General features: G+C 34.0%; 1 protein-coding gene across 1 annotated transcript in view; it reads right to left on the minus strand.

Annotated features, from left to right (window-relative positions):
- The window catches only part of LOC149545124 (protein ANTAGONIST OF LIKE HETEROCHROMATIN PROTEIN 1-like), a 92,068-nt gene that overhangs the window by 9,379 nt on the left and 64,246 nt on the right, over positions 1-18,443 (minus strand). The window contains exons 4-7 of the transcript XR_016353529.1: positions 5,939-5,999; positions 5,555-5,679; positions 5,376-5,442; positions 4,575-4,626 (exon numbers count right to left, since the gene is read on the minus strand). The gene's annotated coding sequence lies outside the window, so the exon portion shown is untranslated. The remainder of the gene's footprint in view (positions 1-4,574; positions 4,627-5,375; positions 5,443-5,554; positions 5,680-5,938; positions 6,000-18,443) is intronic.

Genomic DNA, 18,443 nt, shown 5'->3' on the forward strand with positions numbered 1-18,443 from the left:
AGCAGATATGTAAGTGTCTAATTCAGATTGACTATGGCATCTTGATGTCTAATTCCAGCTCACTTCTTCCCTCCTAAACAACTCTTTTCCTTGCTGGAATAATGTGCAGATCTGTATGTGGTCCACGTTTTTCTGGTGTCCACCTCAAGCTCCTTCCTTGGAAGTCTTCAAGCATCAGATGGGCGGTGAATGGGTTACTCACACAAGACCAATCTGTAATTCTAATCGTGCTTCATTTTACTTAAAAATCCCTAGGATTAAGAAATTGAACCCAACAACATAACCCAGTATTGCAGATTTAAGTAAAACCCTATCACATGAATATCATCAAACTTCCCTATAAAGCTTCCTGAGTGTATAGTTACAACAACAATGAAGATGTTAACCAAGACGCATAACATCCTCAAAGCCCCAGCATTAAAGCCTCCAACAATTTCTCAGTATAGAAGCAATCTTCAGCATGCCTTCAAACTGGTCTCAAAGCTCTAGTTTAATACATTCTCCAAGAAGTGAGCTCTTTTGAGTTATCAATGTGGGATAAAGTGAAATATATTATTTTAATATTATTTCTTGAAAAGACTGCTCATCTAAGTTGCTTTAATTTTTCAACTTTTTTATAAAGTTCTTTATGAAGACAACATATGATATTTGATTAAATAATTGCTTTATAAATATAACTTCGAACATTAAAATATATAGAAAAGGAACTCAGAACCCCATGTATAATAGCTCAGTTGAAAGATCTGGACAAAGCACATCACAAGCACAAAATCTCTACCCTACCAACATACTAAAAACAGTAAGGCTCGTCATAACTCCATCAAATGAATTCCATTTGACCCAAAACTGAATTTAACTATGTCAAATCTCAAGATTCCTCTAATTTCCAAATTAGCCTAGACCATGACAGAACAGCTAACGACAGGTCATATCATACCAGCTAACGACAGGTCATATCATACCTTGCTAAAAAGGGGAAATTACAAAGATCAAATACTTTTTCAAGTAAGAAAGCCAATCATTTACAGAAACGTGGACTTTCTGCTAAATCATGACCATGAGATATGAGGGGGTTGACTAGCTGTAAAACCACCTAAGACATGATCGAGAGGACCTGGGCGAAGAAGATGAATTGCCAGAGTTTCTGTTTGAAATTATAGCAAGGGGAAGAGGGTCACAACTCCAATGCGGCAACACCCAATGCCATTAGAGAAAGACAAGACAAGATAGGCAAGAAGCTTCGAAATAGGCCATATTAAATAGAAGTCTTGACTAAGATTTGGGATATTTATGTAGCCTGAGCAGGTTCTCTGATAGGTGTATATACTATACGATTGGTTAGGGTTTAAAGTCCTATTTTGTAAAGTTGTATAGCTGATTATAAATAGAGATAGTTTAGGGATGTGGGTGTGATTAACTGTCTATGTTGGTTCAAGATAAACAATGAGCAGCTCTCTTCATTTTGGCAATTAAGTGTATGGGAGAAAATTCAACAATTAATAGAAAACTTAATATTATACACATGTTGATATAGACTTGTCCCTCTGAAAATCTTATCAGGATTTAATTTATTCATTTTTGTTCTGTGGAGAAATTGATTAATCCAGATAATTAGGTTGTGGTCTTACAAATGTTGATAAAAAATCATGTTTCATTTAAAACGATCTCCAAAGGAATTATAGATATGTAGGTATCAGAGAAAATCCGGGAGTATCATAATTAGGACATGTATGGTGTCAATTCTTATTCAATTTGGTTTTGGACTGTTATAAATTTATGATTGTTATCCTTGCACAACTTTGATTGATAGGTGTCCTAAAGAATAAGGGTTCGTAGTGACAAAAACAGCAAAAATAAACTATTCAAAAATTTGGGGCATTCTAGTCAAAGTCTTCAGGTAACTTTGGCACTAAATGAGTATTCAGATTTTCATAGGTAGTCTTCAGCAACAATGCCCTCTCAAAACTTTTTTGCTTTGGCACATTTCAACACCGTGCATCTTCTCCCAAGCTTGATGGTCTCAACATGCAAGATAAAGTTCCAAAGTGTTGTGTAACTTCACACAAATTTAAGGAAAAAAATAGAAAATATTTTGTTTTGATAAGTAGGAGATAATTTCCACAGCAAGTCAAATTGTGATATTGCTATCAGGATTTAACTGTGTGATTTTGAGTCAAACTCATTGACCCATATTTCATGAGTAGTGATTCAACATGAATCTATCTCTAATGAGAATAAATGGAACACTTAACACTCATTCACCCCTGTGAGCATCACATAGGTCCAATGAGTGCTAAGTGTTCCATTTATTCTCATGAGAGATGGATTCATGTTGAATCACTACTCATGAAATATGGGTCAATGAGTTTGACTCAAAATCACACAGTTAAATCCTGATAGCAATATCACATATTTTGTTTTACCGTGTGCCCAAACCTACAAAAGCCACATGTCATACAGGCGTGAAGCAGAAGGAGTTTCAAGCCTTTAAATGTCTTAGGTGTTGCGTCATTGGTCCACTTTGTAGGTAACCCCACTACAAGCTTCCAATAGATATTGCCACATTTTAGGACTGCACAACCATCAACAATAGAGTAAATGTTCAGAGTTCTTCATCTGAAGAATAGCTGGCACCACTTTCATTTACAGAGGAATTGTTGTCATTATAAAAAGTTCTTAGAAAACTGTAAGAAATATTTTTTTTTGCCAATTTCTCTTCTAGAGGAAAAGGGAATTTTCTATGAAGCCCAAAAATGGCTTCTGATTGACATTTAATAATCATTCTTGGTAAAATATAATTAGAATAAGTTTTGATTAGTGATTGTAGTACTTTCGAACTCGACATTTTGGCTCAAGAACATATAACGGACACATGTTATTCTATATTCACCTTTTACACATTATAATTTCTATTTCATTAATTAACTTTATGTTCTCCCTTTCTAGAAGTAATCATAATCATTAATTATTGTTGTTTGGATTTTCTAAATTCAATTACATCATGAAAATCTAGACTTTTGAATCATGTCAAAGACTCTTTCAGATTCATGTAATAACTTGTGACATTAAAATTGTATTAAGAAATGAGATGATTACAATTGTTTAGCATAGGACCTCAGTTTCGTGCATTTGCATATTCAAATTCTTTCCTATTTCCATCTACCTTAAAATGAAGAGAAAATTTATGAAATCCTAGAGCTTGCTCTATAAAGTCCAATGTAGTCCCCCAATTTGCAAAACTTCCCAAGGTTGTCTTTTCATATTTTGCTTCCAAGATTAATAGTTCTTTTCTGGCGAGCCCGGTGGGATGAATTTAAGGATGGATATATTCCTAAGATCAGTTGGAGAGTTATTTTCTATTATCAACTTCTCTTCTAGAGAAAAAGGGGATATTCTGCAAAGACCAAAAATGGCCTCACATTAACATTTGATCATCATTCTTTGTAATGGACACTTAGACTAAGTTTTGATTAGTGATTACAATACTCTCGATCTTAGCATTTTGGCGCAAAAATAGATAACAGACATATGATATTGTTCTATTATCACCTTTTAGGCTTTTACAGTATATTATTTTTATTTCATTACTTTATTTATGCTCGCTCTTTCTAGAAGTAATTATAATCATTAGTTATTCTTGTTCATCATGAAAATGTAAACTTTTGAATCATAATAAATAGTCTTTCAGACCCAAGTAATATCTTGTCATATTGAAATAGCATTGAGGAATGAAATGATTACTATTCTTTAGCATATGACCTTAGAATATCATGTTTTGTATATTTAATTTCTTTCCTTTTCCCTCTCCCTTAAAATGAAGAGCCAACATCTAAAATCCTAGAGGTCTTTCTAGAGAGCAAAATATAGAACCCCCATTTCCAGAACTTCCTAAGGTTGTATCTTTTAGTTGTTAGCTTTAGAGAACAATAATTTGCTTCTAGCACACCTGGTGCAGGTGGGATGACTTTAATGATGAATAAATTCCTAAGATGATTTTAAGAGCTCTTCACGACAAGTTTAATGATCTGTGAAAATGTAAGAATTTCCTACTGACTTAATAGGGAATGAAAGGAGAGATACTCATTGGTAAATTGAAAGAAATACATTTTAAGTGCTAAAAATATCTAATGAGGAGGCCAGTAATCAAGATTTTGGAACCTACTACTTAGTTAGACTCAAACCTTTACAGCAACAAAATCTTCATTCGCTTATATATAAATAGTTACTTAAGCATATATTATTTAACAAAATATATAATTTACAGCAATAATTCTTGCAATATATATTTAATATATTTAGTGGAATAAATAAACCTGCAGTGCTCACAATTGAATCATCAGACGGATTTCCATTATCTTAAACCATTATGGAATGTTTCGTAAACAGCATGGGGTGTATGCTAAAAAATATTGCAGCCCCTAAAATAAATTCTTAAATAAAGCTTTAAAAAATCAAAGAATTTCTATTTTAAAAAAAATCAATGTGCAACTAAACATTTATTTCATGCACACCTTTAAGATTGAAAAAAAAATCATTAAAACTACTCTTTAACAGGAAGGGTAATGGTTTCTTACCCCATCTCTTTCAAATTCCATCGATTCTAGCAAAACCATTTTCCATCGAATTCTGTAAAATAAGTTTGCGTCATCTCCTACCACTACCAATTTGCAGCAGAATAAAATAAATTGGTCATAGGTCAAGAAAAAAAAAATGAACAGCTAAGGGGATTAGAGCCAGAGTAAAGAAATTTGGATCAAAATTTTAAAAATTTAAGGCTTAAAGAAAAATAAAATTATATCCACACGTAACCATATACTTTATTAATTTAGTTATTTGTTTTTAATCTAAATTAAAACAAATTACAGAGTTGCAAAAGAAAAAATTAAAGATTTTATGAACATAGAGAAAGAATCTATGCTTTCACAAGGCAAAAATATCATCACCAATAGATTTTTGTTATGATAGTTTAAAGCATGGTTTGCAAACTCTTTGAGTACTCCCCGAGTTGCTGAGTACTCTCTATTTTTTTTCATTGGGCGAGTACTCTCAAGTTTAATTCTAGTGTTTTTATAGAACAAAAAACTAAGGGTAAAAATGTCTATGCAAGTAAAATGTTGGTTAAAGTGTGTTTTTCACATGTTGTTTTTGCTACAAAACCATGCATTTTCTCTTTCAAGATAACAATATTTAATTTAACACATTTTGTAATTGAATTTTACAAAAAAAATGTTTCTTTTGAGAATTTAATATTTAGTCATTTTTAATTTGCCGAGACTTTGGGTTTTCACCGAGCTGAAAATTTTAGGCTTATTGAGTACGCTCCAACTCCGAGTTTGCAAACTATGGTTTAAAGTAGAAAAATAAGTTATACTAACCATGCATCTGATCTTCCAAACTGAAAGCCTTGACCAAGTTTTGCTCATCCAACTTCTTTTAGAAGCCCTAAAAATCCACAAAAGAGTGAAGGATTAAATGGAGAGGGTAGCACTCGGAATATGTATAGAATCAACGTAAGGAAGAGAAATAATATTGTGATTACAATAGTCAATCTTACCAAAGCACATATAATGGAATTATCACAATTGTCTCCTCCATTGATTAAAACTCAATCCTATCCAAACTCCATCCTCTAAATGTCCAATTCTTGTGTATATAAACCTCAATGCAAGCAGTAAAATCCTTCAAAATTCATCAAAGTTCTAATGGTCACTGAATTGTCTAAGTATAGATACAAGAGACAATGATTAAATAACAGTCAAAATAATGCTTTTACATCTAAATGACTAGTACTAGTAATTTGTTGATTAACGGATATCCTCTTATCTTAGAAAACAATGATACAAATATAGTGCAAAAAAAAATGAAAGATACAAAACATTCAAAGATCATTAGAAGCAAGATCAAAGGACCAAAGAATGTAGTGTTCAAGAAATCATACATTGTAGTGCACTCCTTCAAGAATTAATATTTAGTGTCAGCACCCATTCAGCTCTATATTTCTGTGAAGTTGCAAATTTGTTACACACATTCATAAACAAATCTGCACATTTTTGTATTCAAATCTACATCTTAGAATGCAACTCAATTCAGATTCACTTTTTAAACAATATTCAAACACCTATACAAAAATTATATGGAAATTTTCTACCACCTCTGCATGCCAACAAATTGTGCTAGTAACAATAGTGAGTAGCCAGTCATGTGCTTGCCCTATTTACAAATGTTGTCAAAATTTCATTGATAAAGATTTGCTGAACTTTTATAATTGAAAACCACAAGCTCGGTTCAATCAGGTATGCTAATATTGCCTACTCCAATTGCCCTATGAACTTTTTCATATTACCTACTCTAATATATCACGTGGGTTAAAGTATGTTAATAGAAAAATAATTAACTTCATATTAATCATAAATTGCAAACAATTTAAATCTTCTAAATGATTTGGTCAATTACATCTACAAATATAAATATTTTTCATCTCCTGTTTAGGGCATGTGATTCCATAAGTATGCATTTTGAAGTGTACCATTTCCCAATTAATATTAAAAATAAATTGCAAAAGAGGATTCGCTTAAGCAACTTATGTCAATAACCTTATAATCTATTTTTAAAAACTCTAGAAATACCTCACAAAAATAGTTCAGTACTTCACTAAACTCATTGTCAAATATAGATTTTACCAAAAGAGTGATAGTTCATCATAATAATAATACATATTTCTAAATAGTTTAAGCAACTGATCGAGTTGCTCATCTTTATAAGCAACTCGATCAGTTGCCTAAACTATTTAGAAATATATATTATCATTATATAAATTTTTAAATAGTTTAAGCAACTAATCGATTTGCTCATCTTTATGAGCAACTCGATATGTTGGTTAAACTATTTAAAAATATATATTATCATTATACATATTGCTAAATAGTTTAAGCAATTGATTGAGTTGCTCATCTTTATGAGCAACTCAATCAGTTGCTTAAACTATATAGAAATATGTATAATCATTATAATGAACTATCATACTCTGTAAAATTTGTATTTGACAATAAGTCTAATAGAGTACTGAAATAGTTTTGTGAGATATTTCTGAAGTTTGTTTTAATAGTTTATAAAGTTATTGACATAACTTGTTCAAAAGAACCTTATTTTGCAATTTACTTTTAATATTAATTGAAAAATGTTACACTTCAAAAAACACACTTATGAAATCTCACGCCCCAAAATAGAGATGAAAAATATTTATATTTGTAGATAAAATTGACCATAGCATTTAAAATATTTAAATTTTCTGAAATTTACGATTAAGTATCAAGTTCATTATTTCATATTAACATACCTTAACTCACATGATACATTGGAGTATGCAATGTGTAAAAATTTACGAAGCAATTAGAGTAAGTAATATTAGCATACTTGACTGAATTGATGATCGATGATTTCACGATCAATATGATCTTGTACATCTTGATGAAGTAGATGCTTCCAACTGCCTTGAAAAATGTGTGACCCTTGTGCTTTAAAAGTATCTCTAATTGATTTTTCATGTGAATCTGGGTTACTTGCCAATGGCGAATGTGAAAAAGCTTTTAGCATTCGCTTTTTGAAGGAAATAGATGCATTTTTAACATTCTAAAAGAATGGATCTTTCTAAATTTCATTTATCTGCATCCTGAAATAGAAAAATTAACATAATAAATTACTTAATAGATATCTATTCGAATAAGATTCTATAATAAATTTATTAAAAATTGTCTTACATTCCATGACGAACAAAAAGTTAATTCAAGTCGCATGCTTCTGCAAGATGACATATGACCAAAATACTATACTTGTCTTTATTTTTGTTCTTCCCAATTAAGACTACTTTTGCGAAAGGCATGCTCTCCCCCAGCCAAACAATACAAAATCAACAATCCCAAATTGAAAACATTCATTTTAGTGATTTATTGATTTTCTTCTACTTTGCTACCCATCCATATGTTGCTCAACCTGTCATAAAATTACATTTTTAAAATATATCATGTTTATCAATAGTACTAATAATATTAAATATATTAAACTATTCAATCTAATTATAATAATCATTTATATCTAACTCCAAATAGTTAACATAAAACTAGTTGAAATATGTATATTTTGAATTTAAAAACATTTAAAATATATGTTAATAGCATCTACAACAAATTTTCAACTCAAAATATGTCACATACACCAAATTGACACAACCTACATTATTAAATCCTACAAACATTTACTAGAACCACTATTATCTTTCACTAGAAACATCCTATATCGATATTATTGATTCACTCAAAACTACAATATTTTAAGATTGATAAAAAATTGTAAATAGCTTAGGTTTTCTTTTCTTTTATTAATTAATAATGTAACTTGAGTGGAATAGGTAAGAAATACTAAAAAGATGAAATGTGAGTTGACCCTAGGTTTACAAATCTTCATTTTGTAATTTAAAAAAAAAAAAAAAAAAAAAGTAGATACATTGAAAGCTAAGAGTGAAAGAAGCAACAGTGAAAGATAAGATTGACAATCTGAAATCAACTTCAATTGCCACACATTGAAACTAAATAATAATACTCACCACCATACATTAAGACAAACTACCCCCTTCATTATGTCATCTTCACAGGGTTCTTGTGGTGCTGAAATTCTTGAAACCTCCATTAAACAAGAAGTAGCTATTAGTTTTATCTCACCATCTGAATGTTTCAGCCACTTTTATTAATTTAGTGTAGCTACTATAGGTACAAGAGCAAGCTTCAACAAGTCATGTGGTGACTTTTGTACAATGGTCAAAACACCCTTCCAATTGGATTAAAGTGATGAGAGCATTTTCTCTTGTTTGTGAATACCAAGCTAACTAGCTACCTGTCTCATAAAGCACTTTAGGTTTAAAATATTATTTGTTGCCATTTAAATCTCTGAATCTTTTGAGTCTGCTAGCTTCACTCCTCTTCCAATAATCTGTTAAAATAGTTTAAGATTTTGTTAAATATGAAAACCTGAAAGAATGACAAATTTGTGATGGAGAAATTTCATTGATGTCAAAGGGCTTCACTAGCAAGGATAAAATTATTAGCATAACCACCATCAATGTCAAAGGTATGAATATGAGCTTACAAGAAGTCATATGCAGAAGATTCTTGTATGAATGAAGGAACTATAATGAATAGCTTAGAGGTGGCATACCATTGATTAAGAGTTGACTACAAATATGTAGAGGAGATTAGACTAAATCAAGATGTGATTGCTTTCTTGCTAGGCTAAACTTTTAAGTGAATGGATATTTAGATGCAAACTGTGATATCATTACTCATTAAGCAATGATCAAGGAGAAGCAAGAGTTAATAGACAAAGAAGATTGGATTCCTCAGATTAGAAGAATGGTTATGAAAACTATTACTAATAAATATTCGAAATTAGATAAGATGTGTGATATTACACAATATTCCATGAAAGCAAACTCAAAATGTGATTATGATCTTTTGAAGGCACAAACCTCAATGTGTATACGAGGGCAATATAGAGACTGCATGTCAATAATTCTTCAAGTCGCGTATGGTATGAAGGTGCATATCAACGACAATGGAATCAATATTATGAGTATGCCCAACACTGAACAGATAGAGATTTGAGTCTGAGCAAGGATATATAATGACAATATAATCGTTTATTAGAACATGTTGGACAGAGCAAAGATCCTGGATACCTGGTGGTATTTATAATACATGTCTACAGGTAGAGTAAGACTAATGCACATGAATTTGAGTTGAATGTTTTTTATATTTATATAAAAAAGTTGCAAGCATAATCTACATACAATGATTAAAACAAGCAGCAAACAAAAATCCTAATTGAAATGTCAAAGAAATAACTAAAAATAAGAATTCATATTTTAAAGCTTAAATGTTGTAAAACATGTTATATAGAGCAGACACAATTCAATACAAAGATGCCAACAGCAACATGATCGATAGATATCAACTAAATGATGTGAATAGCAGAGTTATTAATGGAACAATTAAAAATGACAAAATTAAATTGTTACATATTATATATGTATTGGACGGTAAAATCAAAGGGCTCGATATTGCCCAGAATCAGGACACGAATCGTTAAATAATAAAAATATGACTATAGCAATATGACTGCAAACTGCAACCATGTCTTTATCCATTGAGAGTATAGCCAAGATTTCTTAAGGAGGAATTTTATCCTAAGTTTAATATGAGCAAAGGATTTACATCATCAACAATCACCAAACAAGTACTTGGAAGAGGGCAATGTAAGCATCTCCAGATCATAGGTGGAATCAAATCAATATTGTCAATTCACACATGGTCACCATATTGAGAGAAAATGAGTGGGCATGAATGTGTTGAAATATTTAATGCAGTAGGTCGGTTGCCCCTAGAGCCAAACACCCACCTACCACCCTGACGTCCTGCACAACAGTCAGGAACATTGAATGCACAGTAGGTGAGTTCAAATTTGAAATAAGAGAGAGAACAATTTTCGCAAGAGACAAAAGGAACGAATCTGATTCATTCAATCAATTGGAGTAGTAGGAGAGAGAGCAGAGCAGAGAAGTGCAAGAGCACAAAGAAAATAAGGAAATCGATCAACAGATCAAGTTAGAGTTCAGAAGACAGAAGGGTTTCAGTTTTGTATTTGCAGTTGCACGTGTTGGATCTTTTGTCATTCTGTAAGTTTTTATCAATTCGACCTGTGAAGCAGTGATTGCTCCAGGCATTGTTGTATGCAAAAATTAGAGCTCTAAGTTTTAAGTTTTAAGCTTTATCAATTTGAAGATTTTAGAGTTTTCTGGTTGAAGCCGAATGCTCCCATATTTTGTAATAGTTTTATCTTATTTGAATAACAAGAAAGCAAGCATACTAAACTGTGTTGTTTCCTCCTTCTATTCATCATTGCATGATATTTTATATTTGAGAAGTTCATAGTTGAAATCTTCATCCTTCAGCTCTCTACATTTTAGTGGCAGTCTGTTATACTGCCCACTCGGTCTTAGTCTCTAACTAGGTTGTATCTCTGTTGTTATTGCCAAGCTCACTCGGCATCCTCTATTGCCGAGCACCACCTTGCAACAGTGACCGAGCTCACTCGACATCTTCACTATCAAGATCACTCCACATACACTGTGTCGATTTTCCCTTAGTGCCGAGTCACTTGGCCCCTTCTTGTGTCGATCTTACTGGACACCGTTTTCCTGTCACTCGACACCCTCTTGTGCCGAGCAAGTCTGTGACTCAGCATTGGTTCTTGCTGAGTGAATTTTTTGAAGTTGTGATGTATTTTTCACATGATATCAAAGCTTTGAGGCCCCACATCTACACTAAGTTAGGGCATTTTTTTTTGGGATATTTGACATGACAGGAGATGCAGGAAAGATATAACAACAGCCACCGTCCTTTAATGGACAAAATTATGATACATGAGCAAAGAAGATGAAAACCATAATGGTTTCTAATGACTTGTGGGAGTTTGTAATGAATGCGTTTAATGATGTTACAGTCCCAGCATTGTATGCTACCCTCTCAAACCCACAAAAGACTTAGTTGAAAGAGTCAAGGAGAAAGGACGCTAAGACATTAAGTCTTATTGAGGCAACAATGACAGACACAGTTTTTTCCAAGATTGTAGCGGCAAATTATGCAAAGGAAGCATGGGATATCCTTGAGACGAACTTCAAGGGGATTGATAAGGTTAGAGTAGTGAAGCTACAGATGATCAAAAGAGAGTTTGAGAACCTTCAAATGAGGGACAATGAACCTATTGCAGAGTTTAACTCACGAATCTCCACTTTGATAAACCAGCTCAAATCAAATGGAGAAGATTATGATCAACAGAGGATTGTAGAGAAGATATTGAGTTTACCTCAAAAATATGACAACCTTGTGATGACCATTGAGGAAGCAAAGGACCTCACCACATTGACCATGGATGAGTTGATGGGAGCTCTTCAAACCCATGAGCATCGGATCAATAGATCAGCAACAACTTCCCAAGAGCAGTCTTTCAAGGCTCAAGAGAATTCAAGAGGTAGGGGGAGAGGAAGAAATGGCTCTGGTAGAGGCTCAAGAAGTAGAGGTCGTAAAAGGAATGGTCAAAGAAATGTTGGTGCATAAATCGAAGGACGAGCAAATAACCAAGAGGAAGCAAGCACCTCTCAAAATAGCTCTAGAGGAGGTAAGAAGAATTACAACTCCAATATGAGAAATGTTAAATGCTACTACTGTCACAAGTATGGGCATTATGCAAGTGAATGCTGGAAGAAGTAGGGTGATCAGTTAGAGAAGAACGCTAATGTGGTTGATGTGAACATGAGAAATACAAACAATCCCATAGCCTTCATCATGTGTAACATTGGTGAAGAAGGAAGCCCTGAGGTATGGTACCTGGAGAACAGTTGTAGCAACCACATGAGTGAAAGAAAGTTTATTCTCTTTTATTGATAAGACTTTTAAGTCTGAAATTAAGATGGGAAATAATAAAACCATTCGCATAGTGGGCAAAAGATCTATTATTGTCCGCACCAAGCAAGGTGAGATGAAGGAAATACAGAATGTGTATTTTGCCCCCGGTATGAAGCACAATTTGATGAGTGTTGGACAACTCATTCAAAATAGTTACAAGGTGCTGATGGTAAATGACGAGTGTTTCTTTCATTAGAAGGATGGGAGTTATAGATTACTCGCACCAGTCCAAATGACAAAGAACCAAATGTTTCTCTTCTCAAGTCAGTGTTGCGCCTCCCAAGCATGCGTGTACAACAATACATCAGCAATCAGCTCTTCGGAGCGTGATTGAAGACCCCTCCAAGCTTTGGCATCTCAAGTATGGACATCTTGGCTTTGTTGGTTTAAATTTGTTGTCCAAGAAAAGAATGGTAGATGGTTTGCCATGCATAGTAGATTCTTATGACAAGTGTGAGGCTTGCATTTTGGGTAAGCAACATAGGCTTCCCTTTAATTCTGTAAATTCTACAAGGGCTAGAGCACCATTAGAATTGGTGCATTTTGATTTGGTAGGCCCTATGCAAACTACTTCTATTAGGGGGGGTACTTATTTTATGACATTCATAGATGATTTTAGTCATAGGACATGGGTGTATTTCTTGAAGAACAAATTTGAAGCATTTGATAAATTTGTTGAATTTAAAGCCCTAGCTAAAAAAGAATGTAGACACTATGTAAAGGTCCTTAGATCAGATAGAGAAGGAGAGTATACCTCCAATATGTTTATAAATTTTTGCAAGCAAAATAGCATCAAGAAAGAGCTGATAGCCAGTTATACTCCGCAAAAAAATAGAGTGGTTGAGAGGAAAAACAAGACCATTGTTGAAATGGCTAGAAGCATGATGAAAGCAAAAGGGCTCCCAACTGAATATCGGGGAGAAGCTATAGCAACAACAATATACTTGATCAACAGGTGTCCTACAAAATTAGTTCATGATAAAATTCCTCATGGTCAAGGAATAGATGGATAGTTGAATACTTAAGAGTGTTCAGATGTGTAGCATATGCACATGTGCCTAACGAACAAAGGCAAAAGATGGATGACAAAGGTGTGAAGTGCATCTTCACAGGGTACAATTCAGAATCAAAGGCTTATAGATTGTATGATCCAATTGGCAATAAGATCATCATTTCAAGAGATGTAGAATTTCTTGAAAATCAGTCATGGGATGGCTCGGTAGATGAATTTTCAAGCACTTCAAGTAAAGTGCCTACTATTGAAGAGGAAAAAGATGACATTGGTGATCAACACGAAGATGGAGCACCAAAAAGGTAAGCATCCCTTAACATGCCAAGCAACAGCTCCAAGCACTTCAAGATAGCCACGAGCTAATATGCAAAACAATAGCAGCAGCAATACTGAAAATTCAGAGTCCACTCCTACCTCCCTGTTGCTAAGAAAGACTAAGAGTCTAAGGGAGATATACCAAGATGAAAGGTATAAGGAAGATTATGATGAGAGTGTAAATTTTACATTATTTTTTCATAGTAATCCAATTTATTTTGAGGAAGCTATGAATGAAAAGAAATGGTGCAATGCCATGGATGAGGAAATAGATGCTATTGAAAGAAATGAGACATGGGAGTTAACTACTTTGCCTCCCAAGAAACAAGTAATTATAGTGAAATGGGTCTATAAGACCAAGTGTAATGTTGAAGGAAAAATAGATAGGCATAAGGCACGTTTAATAGTCAAGGGTTACAAGTAGTAGTATGGCAAAGATTATGATAAGACATATGCCTGGCTGCAAGAATGGAAACCATGCATGTTGTCATAGCAATTGCAACCCAACACAAACGGAAGGTATATCAAATGAATGTGAAGTCTGTCTTCTTGAACGGTATATTGAAAGAAGAGGTTTATGTGGAGCAGCCACTTGGTTATGAAGTAGCAAGTGATGAACATAAAGTGTATAGATCGAAGATATCTCTATATGGGCTCAAGAAAGCTCCATGGGCATGGTACAGTAGGATTGACTCATATTTGATGAGCAATGGCTTTAGCAAAAGCGATAGTGAGCCCACTCTGTATATTAAGGCAACAAGTGGAAATGTGTCGATTGTTATCTTGTATGTAGATGACTTAATCTTCACTAGAAATAATAATTTCCTAATTGGTGAATTTAAAAAGGCCATGAAGAATGAATTTGAAAGGATAGACCTAGGTCTCTTGAAGTATTTTCTAGGTATAGAAGTAAAACAAATACATGATGGTATCTTCGTCTCTCAAGAAAAATATGCAAGGCATATTTTGGAGAGATTCAAATTGAAGAACAATAAGGCAACCCCAACACCAACAGCAGTAGGTCTAAATTTGAGCAAGGAAGATTGCAGCAAAAGTGTGAATCTAACACTATACAAGAGTATGGTTGGAAGTTTGGTGTATTTGACTACAACTCGGCCAAACATGATGCATTCAGTAAGTTTGATTTTCAAATTTATGGAAACACCAAAGGATTCCCATTGGCAAGCGAGAAAGAGGATCTTAAGGTACGTGAATGGTACCAAGGGATTTCGGATCTTGTATACTACATAAAATTATTTTAAGTTGGTTGGTTACACCGATAGTGATTAGGCTGGAAGTTTAGATGATAGAAAGAGCACTTCCGGATACATGTTTCATATAAGATTGGGTGCAATTTCATGGGTATTTGGTTGGTTACACCGATAGTGATTAGGCTGGAAGTTTAGATGATAGGAAGAGCACTTCCGGATACATGTTCCATATGAGATTGGGTGCAATTTCATGGGTATCCAAGAAGAAACCTATTATTTCTCAATCTATAGTAGAGGCTGAATACATAGCAACAAATGCAGCAACATGTCAAGCTATTTGCTTAAGGAGGATCTTGACAAATTTGAATAAAAGGCAAGAGGATGGTACCACAATCTTTTGTGATAACATCTCAATTTCTTTGTCCAAGAATCCATTCTTCCATGGAGAAGCAAGCATATAAAGATCAGATATCACTTCATCAGAGAGTTGGTAGAGAATGGGGATATCAAGATGAAATTTTGCAAGTCTGAGCAACAGGTAGCAGACATATTTACTAAGTCTTTAGGCATTGGAACTTTTGTGCACCTAAGAGAGAGTCTTGGTGTAGTTGATTTGGATTAGTAGTGATCCTTGTTTTGTTTGGTTTGAGACAAAGGGGGAGTGTTGAAATATTTAATGCAATAGGTCGGTTGCTCCTAGAGCCAAATGCCTACCTACCACCCTGACGGCCTACACAACAGTCAGAAACATTGAGTGCATGATAGGTGAGTTCAAATTTGAAATGAGGGGGAAAACATTTTTGGCAAAAGACAAAAGGAATGAATTTGATTCACTCGATCAGTTGGAGGAGTAGCAGAGAGTAGAGTAGAGAAGTGCATGAGCACAGAGAAAAGAAGGAAATCGATCAGCAGATCAAGTCAGAGTTCAGAAGACAGAAAGGTTTCAGTTTCATGTTTGCAATTGCACATGTTGGATCTTTTGTCATTCTGTAAGTTTTTATTGATTCGACCTATGAAGCAGTGATTGCTCCAGGCATTGTTGTATGCAGCCATTAGAGCTGTAAGTTTTAAGTTTTAAGTTTTATCAGTTTGAAGATTTTAGGATTTTCTAGTTGAAGCCGAATGCTCCCAGATTTTGTAATAGTTTTTATCTTATTTGAATAGCAAGCAAGCAAGCATACTAAACTATGTTGGTCCCTTCTCCTATTCATCATTGCATGATATTTTTTATTTGACAAGTTCATAGTTGAAATCTTCATCCTTCGGTGCTTTGTGTTTTAATGGCAGTCTGTTACACTGCCCACTCGATCTAGTCTTTGACTGGGTTGTATCTCTATTGTTACTGTTGCGCTCACTCGGCATCCTCTATTGCTGAGCGTCACCTTGCAACGGTGACCGAGCTCACTCGGCATCTTCACTACCGAGTTCACTCAGCATACACTGTGCCGAGTTGCCCATAGTGCCGAGTCACTCAGCTCCTCCTTGTGCTGAGCCTACTCAGCACCGTCTTCCAGTCACTCGACACCCTCTTGTGCCGAGCAAGTCTGTCACTCGGCATTTTTTCTTACCGAGCGAAATTTTTGAAGTTGTGATTTATTTTTCACAGAATCATCAGGCTGGAAGAAATTGTTCTGAAGTATTAAAGATTAAAAATCACTGTGAAATGGAGTCAACCCGTGCCATATCATCTTTAATATGCCATCATGTGCGTATGGTGATATTGTGGTATTTGTAAACATTAAAGAGAAAGCCACCCAATAATTACCTTATCATAATTTTAATTTTAATACGTATTATTTGGTTAAAGGAGATACATTTTTTCAGTTTGAAAAGTCACATCTTTTAGTTGAAAAAAACATAAGTAAAGAAACATCTCAAAAAGAGTAGTAGTTGTGTGAAGAATATGAAGTGAGAAACAGTGTGGCTGCGGAAAAGTGTGTATTCAATATAATTAGGAAGATTGCTAATGAAAAGAGTCAATGTGAATTTGATGCTGCTGTGAAGAATGTAGAAGAAAGAATGTGTGAGATATGATATAAGGGAGAAGAAGTCAGCAGATTTATTTAAAAGTGTGCGAGTGCAAGTCAAGGAATACATATATATAAAGAAAGTGAAAGTGCGAGAAGAAAAATATTGGCTAATTCTAAAGTTAGAGAAGGAAATAAATTGCATCCATCATCAAGTTAAATAAGCAACTATATAAAGGTAGGATTTCAGATTTTTCATCAGCAGTGGGAGTAGGAGCTTCCAGTAAATTGGAACCTGGAAACTGTGGGACTCGGACCTTCCTTCTCATATAAATTGACTTTCAAAGAAGTCCTTAAGCATATGATAAGGATTATCTGAAGTCAATAATGCCAAGACTACTTACACATCACACAAATTAGTTCACCGATCAGTGAACCATATTGCAGAGTTAATATATACAGTGGTGCTCTGATTGAGAGTCAAATGTGGGAACCTAAGAGTTAACGAGAGACTTAAAAGATTGACTACCATAACAAACAATTAAATCAATGTGTGATTCAGAAGTTCTGATTGTCCAAAAGATATGTGAATATGTTTAGCATCGTTGGCAAGTTCAAATATTTGAATATTTGATGGCAAACATAGATAAGTTTCAATATAAAAGTAGAGGTTGCGTCCAAGACTGGAAACAGTCACAATGGACACAAGAATTCTCGTCTAGACAATTATTAAAAAGATTAGGGCATTCAACAAACTACAGATAACATCTCGATGTGTGCAAGAAAGTTGAAAGCAACATGTAGTGAAGCGTGTCTCTATAGAGACAACGATTGAACAAAAAATAAGAAACAATGAGGAGTAATAATGGCAACGACAATCATTTTTGTTGATTATATGTGCAAAGCTTTGCTGGTGAATATCAAGCGTAAGTCAACAACACCATGCATTGTAGCAGAGAATGGTTATCGTCGAATCAACGAGAGTCTTCAAAGAATCAAAATTCAATATTATTAGTGACTCTAAAATGCTATAGCAGCGACTACAGTGGGTAACGGTCAAGAGGTTTTATAGATAATTTGATTGACACAATAATCAGTATCATGGTGATTTTGCTATACATATCAACAATTATATGTTTGATTCATAATATTGATGGGAATATGAGAGTGTATGTGTTTCTTGAGAGATAATCAAAACAAGAAGACGGATAGCTGATTGCATTGATGTCAAAGTCTAAGAGAGGAGTCTTTGAAGAGGTAAATGCATTAATAGTAGAACAACAACATGCAATAGCGTTGATGAATCCTTCACAAGGGGGAGTACAAGTGAACATTTACATGGGGGTAATTGACGACTTGTATAATAATCCAAACCTGAGGAGTAATGGAAATAACTTATCAAACGCAAAACGATGTAGAGAGTGGT

This window comes from Cupressus sempervirens, chromosome 7, assembly GCF_028749045.1.
Source record: "Cupressus sempervirens isolate cs-2001-9-10 chromosome 7, ASM2874904v1, whole genome shotgun sequence".
Lineage (NCBI taxonomy): Eukaryota > Viridiplantae > Streptophyta > Pinopsida > Cupressales > Cupressaceae > Cupressus > Cupressus sempervirens.